This window comes from Scyliorhinus torazame, chromosome X (genome assembly GCF_047496885.1).
Source record: "Scyliorhinus torazame isolate Kashiwa2021f chromosome X, sScyTor2.1, whole genome shotgun sequence".
Lineage (NCBI taxonomy): Eukaryota > Metazoa > Chordata > Chondrichthyes > Carcharhiniformes > Scyliorhinidae > Scyliorhinus > Scyliorhinus torazame.
Window position 1 is genome coordinate 21,128,460 of NC_092738.1, and position 12,841 is coordinate 21,141,300.

Sequence of the window (12,841 nt, forward strand, 5' to 3'; positions counted from 1 at the left end):
CACGGTGCTATTACTCCTGAATTTCACACACACGGTGCTGTTACTCCTGAATTTCACACACACGGTGCTGTTACACCATGAATTTCACACACACGGTGCAGTTACTCCTGAATTTCTCACATGGTGCTGTTACTCCTGAATTTCACACACACGGTGCTGTTACTCCTGAATTTCACACACACGGTGCTGTTACTCCTGAATTTCACACACACGGTGCTGTTACACCATGAATTTCACACACACGGTGCTGTTACACCATGAATTTCACACACACGGTGCTGTTACTCCTGAATTGCACACACACGGTGCTGCCACTCCTGAATTTCGCACACACGGTGCTGTTACTCCTGAATTTCACAGACGGTGCTGTTACTCCTGAATTTCACACACACGGTGCTGTTACTCCTGAATTTCACACACACACGGTGCTGTTACTCCTGAATTTCACACACACGGTGCTTTTACTCCTGACATTCACACACACGGTGCAGTTACTCCTGAATTTCACACACGGTTCTGTTACTCCTGAATTTCACACACACAGTGCTGATACTCCTGAATTTCACACACACACGGTGCTGTTACTCCTGAATTTCACACACACGCTGCTTTTACTCCTGACTTTCACATACACTCCGTGCTGTTACTCCTGAATTTCACACACACGGTCCTGTTACTCCTGAATTTCACACACACGGTGCTGTTACTCCTGAATTTCACACACACGGTGCTGTTACTCCTGAATTTGACACACACGGTGCTGTTACTCCTGAATTTCGCACACACAGTGCTGTTACTCCTGAATTTCACACACACACGGTGCTGTTACTCCTGAATTTCACACACACGCTGCTTTTACTCCTGACTTTCACATACACTCAGTGCTGTTACTCCTGAATTTCACACACACGGTCCTGTTACTCCTGAATTTCACACACACACGGTCCTGTTACTCCTGAGTTTCACACACACGGTGATGTTACTCCTGAGTTTCACACAGGGTGCTGTTACACCTGAATTTCACACACACGGTGCTGTTACTCCAGAATTTCAAACACAAAGTGCTGTTACTCCTGAATTTCACACACACGGTGCTGTTACTCCTGAATTTCACACACACGGTGCTGTTACTCCTGAATTTCACACACACACGGTCCTGTTACTCCTGAGTTTCACACATACGGTGCTGTTACTCCTGAGTTTCACACAGGGTGCTGTTACACCTGAATTTCACACACACGGTGCTGTTACTCCAGAATTTCAAACACAAAGTGCTGTTACTCCTGAATTTGACACACACGGTGATTTTACTCCTGAATTTCACACACACGGTGCTGTTACTCCTGAATTTCACACAGGCGGTGCTGTTACTCCTGAATTTCACACGCACGGTGTTATTCCTCCTGAATTTCACACACACGGTGCTGTTGCTCCTGAATTTCACACACACGGTGCTGTTACTCCTGAATTTCACACACACGGTGCTGTCACTCCTGAATTTCACACACACGGTGCTGTCACTCCTAAATTTCACACACACGGTGTTATTCCTCCTGAATTTCACACACACGGTGCTGTTTCGCCTGAATTTCACACAGGCGGTGCTGTTACTCCTGAATTTCACACGCGGTGCTGTTTCACCTGAATTTCACACACACGGTGTTATTCCTCCTGAATTTCACACACACGGTGCTGTTACTCCTGAATTTCACACACACGGTGCTGTCACTGCTGAATTTCACACACAAGGGGCTGTTACTCCTGAATTTCACACACGGTGCTGTTACTCCTGAATTTCACACACACGGTGCTGTTACTCCTGAATTTCACACGCACGGTGTTATTCCTGCTGAATTTCATACACACGGTGCTGTTGCTCCTGAATTTCACACACACGGTGTTATTCCTCCTGAATTTCACACATGCGGTGCTGTTACTGCTGAATTTCACACACACGCTGCTGTCACTCCTGAATTTCACACACACGGTGCTGTTACTCCTGAATTTCACACACACGGTGCTGTTACTCCTGAATTTCACACACACGGTGCTGTTACTCCTGAATTTCACACACACACGCTGCTGTTACTCTTGAGTTTCACACACACGGTGCTGTTACTCCTGAATTTCACACATGGTGCTGTTACTCCTGAATTTCACACACACGGTTCTGTTACTCCTGAATTTCACACACGGTGCTGTTACTCCTAAATTTCGCACACACGGTGCAGTTACTCCTGAATTTCACACACAAGGTGCTGTTACTCCTGAATTTGACACACACGGTGCTGTTACTCGTGCATTTGACACACACAGTGCTGTTACTCCTGAATTTCGCACACACGGTGCTGTTACTCCTGAATTTCACACACACGGTGCTGTTACTCCTGAATTTCGCACACACGGTGCTGTTACTCCTGAATTTCACACACACGGTGCTGTTACACCATGAATTTCACACACACGGTGCAGTTACTCCTGAATTTCACACACAAGGTGCTGTTACTCCTGAATTTCACACACACGGTGCTGTTACTCCTGAATTTCACACACACGGTGCTGTTTCCCCTGAATTTCACACAGGCGGTGCTGTTACTCCTGAATTTCACACGCGGTGCTGTTTCACCTGTATTTCACACGCACGGTGTTATTCCTCCTGAATTTCACGCACACGGTGCTGTTACTCCTGAATTTCACACACACGGTGCTGTCACTGCTGAATTTCACACACAAGGGGCTGTTACTCCTGAATTTCACACACGGTGCTGTTACTCCTGAATTTCACACACACGGTGCTGTTATTCCTGAATTTCACACAGGCGGTGCTGTTACTCCTGAATTTCACACGCACGGTGTAATTCCTGCTGAATTTCATACACACGGTGCTGTTGCTCCTGAATTTCACACACATGGTGCTGTTACTCCTGAATTTCACACACACGGTGCTGTTCCTCCTGAATTTCACACACACGGTGCAGTTACTCCTGAATTTCACACACACGGTGCTGTTACTCTTGACGTTCACACACACGGTGCTGTTACTGCTGAATTTCACACACGGTGCAGTTACTCCTGAATTTCACACACACACGCTGCTGTTACTCTTGAGTTTCACACACACGGTGCTGTTACTCCTGAATTTCACACACACGGTTCTGTTACTCCTGAATTTCACACACAGTGCTGTTCCTCCTAAATTTCGCACACACGGTGCAGTTACTCCTGAATTTCACACACACGGTGCTGTTACTCCTGAATTTCACACACACGGTGCTGTTGCTCCTGAATTTCACACACACGGTGCTATTACTCCTGAATTTCACACACACGGTGCTGTTACTCCTGAATTTCACACACACGGTGCTGTTACACCATGAATTTCACACACACGGTGCAGTTACTCCTGAATTTCACACATGGTGCTGTTACTCCTGAATTTCACACACACGGTTCTGTTACTCTTGAATTTCACATACGGTGCTGTTACTCCTAAATTTCGCACACACGGTGCAGTTACTCCTGAATTTCACACACACGGTGCTGTTACTCCTGAATTTGACACACACGGTGCTGTTACTCCAGAATTTCGCACACACGGTGCTGTTACTCCTGAATTTCACACACACGGTGCTGTTACTCCTGAATTTCACACACACGGTGCTGTTACTCCTGAATTTCACACACACGGTGCTGTTACACCATGAATTTCACACACACGACGCTGTTACACCATGAATTTCACACACACGGTGCTGTTACTCCTGAATTGCACACACACGGTGCTGTCACTCCTGAATTTCACACACACGGTGCTGTTACTCCTGAATTTCACAGACGGTGCTGTTACTCCTGAATTTCACACACACGGTGCTGTTACTCCTGAATTTCACACACACACGGTGCTGTTACTCCTGAATTTCACACACACGGTGCTTTTACTCCTGACATTCACACACACGGTGCAGTTACTCCTGAATTTCACACACGGCTCTGTTACTCCTGAATTTCACACACACAGTGCTGTTACTCCTGAATTTCACACACACACGGTGCTGTTACTCCTGAATTTCACACACACGCTGCTTTTACTCCTGACTTTCACATACACTCAGTGCTGTTACTCCTGAATTTCACACACACGGTCCTGTTACTCCTGAATTTCACACACACGGTGCTGTTACTCCTGAATTTCACACACACGGTGCTGTTACTCCTGAATTTCACACACACGGTGCTGTTACTCCTGAATTTCACACACACACGGTCCTGTTACTCCTGAGTTTCACACACACGGTGCTGTTACTCCTGAGTTTCACACAGGGTGCTGTTACACCTGAATTTCACACACACGGTGCTGTTATTCCAGAATTTCAAACACAAAGTGCTGTTACTCCTGAATTTCACACACACGGTGATTTTACTCCTGAATTTCACACACACGGTGCTGTTACTCCTGAATTTCACACAGGCGGTGCTGTTACTCCTGAATTTCACACGCACGGTGTTATTCCTCCTGAATTTCACACACACGGTGCTGTTGCTCCTGAATTTCACACACACGGTGCTGTTACTCCTGAATTTCACACACACGGTGTTATTCCTCCTGAATTTCACACACACGGTGCTGTTTCGCCTGAATTTCACACAGGCGGTGCTGTTACTCCTGAATTTCACACGCGGTGCTGTTTCACCTGAATTTCACACGCACGGTGTTATTCCTCCTGAATTTCACACACACGGGGCTGTTACTCCTGAATTTCACACACACGGTGCTGTTACTCCTGAATTTCACACACACGGTGCTGTCACTGCTGAATTTCACACACACGGTGCTGTTACTCCTGAATTTCACACGCACGGTGTTATTCCTGCTGAATTTCATACACACGGTGCTGTTGCTCCTGAATTTCACACACACGGTGTTATTTCTCCTGAATTTCACACATACGGTGCTGTTTCGCCTGAATTTCACACAGGCGGTGCTGTTACTCGTGAATTTCACACGCAGTGCTGTTTCACCTCAATTTCACACGCTCGGTGTTATTCCTCCTGAATTTCACACACACGGTGCTGTTACTCCTGAATTTCACACACACGGTGCTGTCACTGCTGAATTTCACACACACGCTGCTGTCACTCCTGAATTTCACACACACGGTGCTGTTACTCCTGAATTTCACACACACGGTGCTGTTACTCATGAATTTCACACACACGCTGCTGTTACTCCTGAATTTCACACACACGTGTTGTTACTCCTGAATTTCACACACACGGTGCTGTTACTCCTGAATTTCACACACACGGTGCTGTTACTCCTGAATTTAACACACACTGTGCTGTTACTCCTGAATTTCACACACACGATGCTGGAACTCCTGAATTTCACACACACGATGCTGGAACTCCTGAATTTCACACACACAGTGCTGTACTCCTGAATTTCACACACACGGTGCTGTTACTCCTGAATTTCACACACAGGGTGCTGTTACTCCTGAATTTCACACACACGGTGTTATTCCTCCTGAATTTCACACACACGGAGCTGTTACACCATGAATTTCACACGCGGTGCAGTTACTCCTGAATTTCACACACACGGTGCTGTCACTCCTGAATTTCACACACACGGTGCTGTTACTCCTGAATTTCACACGGTGCTGTTACTCCTGAATTTCACACACACGGTGCTGTTACTCCTGAATTTCACACACACACGGTGCTGTTACTCCTGAATTTGACACACACGGTGCTTTTACTCCTGACATTCACACACACACGGTGCTGTTACTCCTGAATTTCACACACGGTGCTGTTACTCATGAATTTCACACACACGGTGCTGTTACTCCTGAATTTCACACACACACGGTGCTGTTACTCCTGAATTTCACACACACGCTGCTTTTACGCCTGACTTTCACACACATACGGTGCTGTTACTCCTGAATTTAACACACACGGTCCTGTTACTCCTGAATTTCACACACACGGTGCTGTTACTCCTGAATTTCACCCACACGGTGCTGTTACTCCTGAATTTCACACACACGGTGCTGTTACTCCTGAACTTCACACACACACGGTCCTGTTACTCCTGAATTTCACACACACGGTGCTGTTACTCCTGAGTTTCACACAGGGTGCTGTTACACGTGAATTTCACACACACGGTGCTGTTACTCCTGAGTTTCACACAGGGTGCTGTTACACGTGAATTTCACACACACGGTGCTGTTACTCCAGAATTTCACACACAAAGTGCTGTTACTCCTGAATTTCACACACACGGTGCTGTTACTCCTGAATTTCACACACACGGTGATTTTACTCCTGAATTTCACACACACGGTGCTGTTATTCCTAAATTTCACACAGGCGGTGCTGTTACTCCTGAATTTCACACGCACGGTGTTATTCCTCCTGAATTTCACACACACGGTGCTGTTGGTCCTGAATTTCACACACACGGTGTTATTCCTCCTGAATTTCACACATACGGTGCTGTTTCGCCTGAATTTCACACAGGCGGTGCTGTTACTCGTGAATTTCACACGCGGTGCTGTTTCACCTCAATTTCACACACACGGTGTTATTCCTCCTGAATTTCACACACATGGTGCTGTTACTCCTGAATTTCACACACACGGTGCTGTTACTCCTGAATTTCACACACACGGTGCTGTTACTCCTGAATTTCACACACACGGTGCTGTTACTCATGAATTTCAAACACACAGTGCTGTTACTCCTGAATTTCACACACGCTGTGCTGTTACTCCTGAATTTCACACACGGTGCTGTTACTCCTGAATTTCACACACATGGTGCTGTTACTCCTGAATTTCACACACACAGTGCTGTTACTCCTGAATTTCACACACACGGTGCAGTTACTCCTGAATTTCACACACACGGTGCTGTTACTCTTGAGGTTCACACACACGGTGCTGTTACTGCTGAATTTCACACACGGTGCAGTTACTCCTGAATTTCACACACACACGCTGCTGTTACTCTTGAGTTTCACACACACGGTGCTGTTACTCCTGAATTTCACACATGGTGCTGTTACTCCTGAATTTCACACACACGGTTCTGTTACTCCTGAATTTCACACACAGTGCTGTTCCTCCTAAATTTCGCACACACGGTGCAGTTACTCCTGAATTTCACACACACGGTGCTGTTACTCCTGAATTTCACACACACGGTGCTGTTACTCCTGAATTTCACACACACGGTGCTATTACTCCTGAATTTCACACACACGGTGCTGTTACTCCTGAATTTCACACACACGGTGCTGTTACACCATGAATTTCACACACACGGTGCAGTTACTCCTGAATTTCTCACATGGTGCTGTTACTCCTGAATTTCACACACACGGTGCTGTTACTCCTGAATTTCACACACACGGTGCTGTTACTCCTGAATTTCACACACACGGTGCTGTTACACCATGAATTTCACACACACGGTGCTGTTACACCATGAATTTCACACACACGGTGCTGTTACTCCTGAATTGCACACACACGGTGCTGCCACTCCTGAATTTCGCACACACGGTGCTGTTACTCCTGAATTTCACAGACGGTGCTGTTACTCCTGAATTTCACACACACGGTGCTGTTACTCCTGAATTTCACACACACACGGTGCTGTTACTCCTGAATTTCACACACACGGTGCTTTTACTCCTGACATTCACACACACGGTGCAGTTACTCCTGAATTTCACACACGGTTCTGTTACTCCTGAATTTCACACACACAGTGCTGATACTCCTGAATTTCACACACACACGGTGCTGTTACTCCTGAATTTCACACACACGCTGCTTTTACTCCTGACTTTCACATACACTCCGTGCTGTTACTCCTGAATTTCACACACACGGTCCTGTTACTCCTGAATTTCACACACACGGTGCTGTTACTCCTGAATTTCACACACACGGTGCTGTTACTCCTGAATTTGACACACACGGTGCTGTTACTCCTGAATTTCGCACACACAGTGCTGTTACTCCTGAATTTCACACACACACGGTGCTGTTACTCCTGAATTTCACACACACGCTGCTTTTACTCCTGACTTTCACATACACTCAGTGCTGTTACTCCTGAATTTCACACACACGGTCCTGTTACTCCTGAATTTCACACACACACGGTCCTGTTACTCCTGAGTTTCACACACACGGTGATGTTACTCCTGAGTTTCACACTGGGTGCTGTTACACCTGAATTTCACACACACGGTGCTGTTACTCCAGAATTTCAAACACAAAGTGCTGTTACTCCTGAATTTCACACACACGGTGCTGTTACTCCTGAATTTCACACACACGGTGCTGTTACTCCTGAATTTCACACACACACGGTCCTGTTACTCCTGAGTTTCACACATACGGTGCTGTTACTCCTGAGTTTCACACAGGGTGCTGTTACACCTGAATTTCACACACACGGTGCTGTTACTCCAGAATTTCAAACACAAAGTGCTGTTACTCCTGAATTTGACACACACGGTGATTTTACTCCTGAATTTCACACACACGGTGCTGTTACTCCTGAATTTCACACAGGCGGTGCTGTTACTCCTGAATTTCACACGCACGGTGTTATTCCTCCTGAATTTCACACACACGGTGCTGTTGCTCCTGAATTTCACACACACGGTGCTGTTACTCCTGAATTTCACACACACGGTGCTGTCACTCCTGAATTTCACACACACGGTGCTGTCACTCCTAAATTTCACACACACGGTGTTATTCCTCCTGAATTTCACACACACGGTGCTGTTTCGCCTGAATTTCACACAGGCGGTGCTGTTACTCCTGAATTTCACACGCGGTGCTGTTTCACCTGAATTTCACACACACGGTGTTATTCCTCCTGAATTTCACACACACGGTGCTGTTACTCCTGAATTTCACACACACGGTGCTGTCACTGCTGAATTTCACACACAAGGGGCTGTTACTCCTGAATTTCACACACGGTGCTGTTACTCCTGAATTTCACACACACGGTGCTGTTACTCCTGAATTTCACACGCACGGTGTTATTCCTGCTGAATTTCATACACACGGTGCTGTTGCTCCTGAATTTCACACACACGGTGTTATTCCTCCTGAATTTCACACATGCGGTGCTGTTACTGCTGAATTTCACACACACGCTGCTGTCACTCCTGAATTTCACACACACGGTGCTGTTACTCCTGAATTTCACACACACGGTGCTGTTACTCCTGAATTTCACACACACGGTGCTGTTACTCCTGAATTTCACACACACACGCTGCTGTTACTCTTGAGTTTCACACACACGGTGCTGTTACTCCTGAATTTCACACATGGTGCTGTTACTCCTGAATTTCACACACACGGTTCTGTTACTCCTGAATTTCACACACGGTGCTGTTACTCCTAAATTTCGCACACACGGTGCAGTTACTCCTGAATTTCACACACAAGGTGCTGTTACTCCTGAATTTGACACACACGGTGCTGTTACTCGTGCATTTGACACACACAGTGCTGTTACTCCTGAATTTCGCACACACGGTGCTGTTACTCCTGAATTTCACACACACGGTGCTGTTACTCCTGAATTTCGCACACACGGTGCTGTTACTCCTGAATTTCACACACACGGTGCTGTTACACCATGAATTTCACACACACGGTGCAGTTACTCCTGAATTTCACACACAAGGTGCTGTTACTCCTGAATTTCACACACACGGTGCTGTTACTCCTGAATTTCACACACACGGTGCTGTTTCGCCTGAATTTCACACAGGCGGTGCTGTTACTCCTGAATTTCACACGCGGTGCTGTTTCACCTGAATTTCACACGCACGGTGTTATTCCTCCTGAATTTCACACACACGGTGCTGTTACTCCTGAATTTCACACACACGGTGCTGTCACTGCTGAATTTCACACACAAGGGGCTGTTACTCCTGAATTTCACACACGGTGCTGTTACTCCTGAATTTCACACACACGGTGCTGTTATTCCTGAATTTCACACAGGCGGTGCTGTTACTCCTGAATTTCACACGCACGGTGTAATTCCTGCTGAATTTCATACACACGGTGCTGTTGCTCCTGAATTTCACACACATGGTGCTGTTACTCCTGAATTTCACACACACGGTGCTGTTACTCCTGAATTTCACACACACGGTGCAGTTACTCCTGAATTTCACACACACGGTGCTGTTACTCTTGACGTTCACACACACGGTGCTGTTACTGCTGAATTTCACACACGGTGCAGTTACTCCTGAATTTCACACACACACGCTGCTGTTACTCTTGAGTTTCACACACACGGTGCTGTTACTCCTGAATTTCACACACACGGTTCTGTTACTCCTGAATTTCACACACAGTGCTGTTCCTCCTAAATTTCGCACACACGGTGCAGTTACTCCTGAATTTCACACACACGGTGCTGTTACTCCTGAATTTCACACACACGGTGCTGTTGCTCCTGAATTTCACACACACGGTGCTATTACTCCTGAATTTCACACACACGGTGCTGTTACTCCTGAATTTCACACACACGGTGCTGTTACACCATGAATTTCACACACACGGTGCAGTTACTCCTGAATTTCACACATGGTGCTGTTACTCCTGAATTTCACACACACGGTTCTGTTACTCTTGAATTTCACATACGGTGCTGTTACTCCTAAATTTCGCACACACGGTGCAGTTACTCCTGAATTTCACACACACGGTGCTGTTACTCCTGAATTTGACACACACGGTGCTGTTACTCCAGAATTTCGCACACACGGTGCTGTTACTCCTGAATTTCACACACACGGTGCTGTTACTCCTGAATTTCACACACACGGTGCTGTTACTCCTGAATTTCACACACACGGTGCTGTTACACCATGAATTTCACACACACGACGCTGTTACACCATGAATTTCACACACACGGTGCTGTTACTCCTGAATTGCACACACACGGTGCTGTCACTCCTGAATTTCACACACACGGTGCTGTTACTCCTGAATTTCACAGACGGTGCTGTTACTCCTGAATTTCACACACACGGTGCTGTTACTCCTGAATTTCACACTCACACGGTGCTGTTACTCCTGAATTTCACACACACGGTGCTTTTACTCCTGACATTCACACACACGGTGCAGTTACTCCTGAATTTCACACACGGCTCTGTTACTCCTGAATTTCACACACACAGTGCTGTTACTCCTGAATTTCACACACACACGGTGCTGTTACTCCTGAATTTCACACACACGCTGCTTTTACTCCTGACTTTCACATACACTCAGTGCTGTTACTCCTGAATTTCACACACACGGTCCTGTTACTCCTGAATTTCACACACACGGTGCTGTTACTCCTGAATTTCACACACACGGTGCTGTTACTCCTGAATTTCACACACACGGTGCTGTTACTCCTGAATTTCACACACACACGGTCCTGTTACTCCTGAGTTTCACACACACGGTGCTGTTACTCCTGAGTTTCACACAGGGTGCTGTTACACCTGAATTTCACACACACGGTGCTGTTATTCCAGAATTTCAAACACAAAGTGCTGTTACTCCTGAATTTCACACACACGGTGATTTTACTCCTGAATTTCACACACACGGTGCTGTTACTCCTGAATTTCACACAGGCGGTGCTGTTACTCCTGAATTTCACACGCACGGTGTTATTCCTCCTGAATTTCACACACACGGTGCTGTTGCTCCTGAATTTCACACACACGGTGCTGTTACTCCTGAATTTCACACACACGGTGCTGTCACTCCTGAATTTCACACACACGGTGCTGTCACTCCTAAATTTCACACACACGGTGTTATTCCTCCTGAATTTCACACACACGGTGCTGTTTCGCCTGAATTTCACACAGGCGGTGCTGTTACTCCTGAATTTCACACGCGGTGCTGTTTCACCTGAATTTCACACGCACGGTGTTATTCCTCCTGAATTTCACACACACGGGGCTGTTACTCCTGAATTTCACACACACGGTGCTGTTACTCCTGAATTTCACACACACGGTGCTGTCACTGCTGAATTTCACACACACGGTGCTGTTACTCCTGAATTTCACACGCACGGTGTTATTCCTGCTGAATTTCATACACACGGTGCTGTTGCTCCTGAATTTCACACACACGGTGTTATTCCTCCTGAATTTCACACATACGGTGCTGTTTCGCCTGAATTTCACACAGGCGGTGCTGTTACTCGTGAATTTCACACGCAGTGCTGTTTCACCTCAATTTCACACGCTCGGTGTTATTCCTCCTGAATTTCACACACACGGTGCTGTTACTCCTGAATTTCACACACACGGTGCTGTCACTGCTGAATTTCACACACACGCTGCTGTCACTCCTGAATTTCACACACACGGTGCTGTTACTCCTGAATTTCACACACACGGTGCTGTTACTCATGAATTTCACACACACGCTGCTGTTACTCCTGAATTTCACACACACGTGTTGTTACTCCTGAATTTCACACACACGGTGCTGTTACTCCTGAATTTCACACACACGGTGCTGTTACTCCTGAATTTAACACACACTGTGCTGTTACTCCTGAATTTCACACACACGATGCTGGAACTCCTGAATTTCACACACACGATGCTGGAACTCCTGAATTTCACACACACAGTGCTGTACTCCTGAATTTCACACACACGGTGCTGTTACTCCTGAATTTCACACACACGGTGCTGTTACTCCTGAATTTCACACACAGGGTGCTGTTACTCCTGAATTTCACA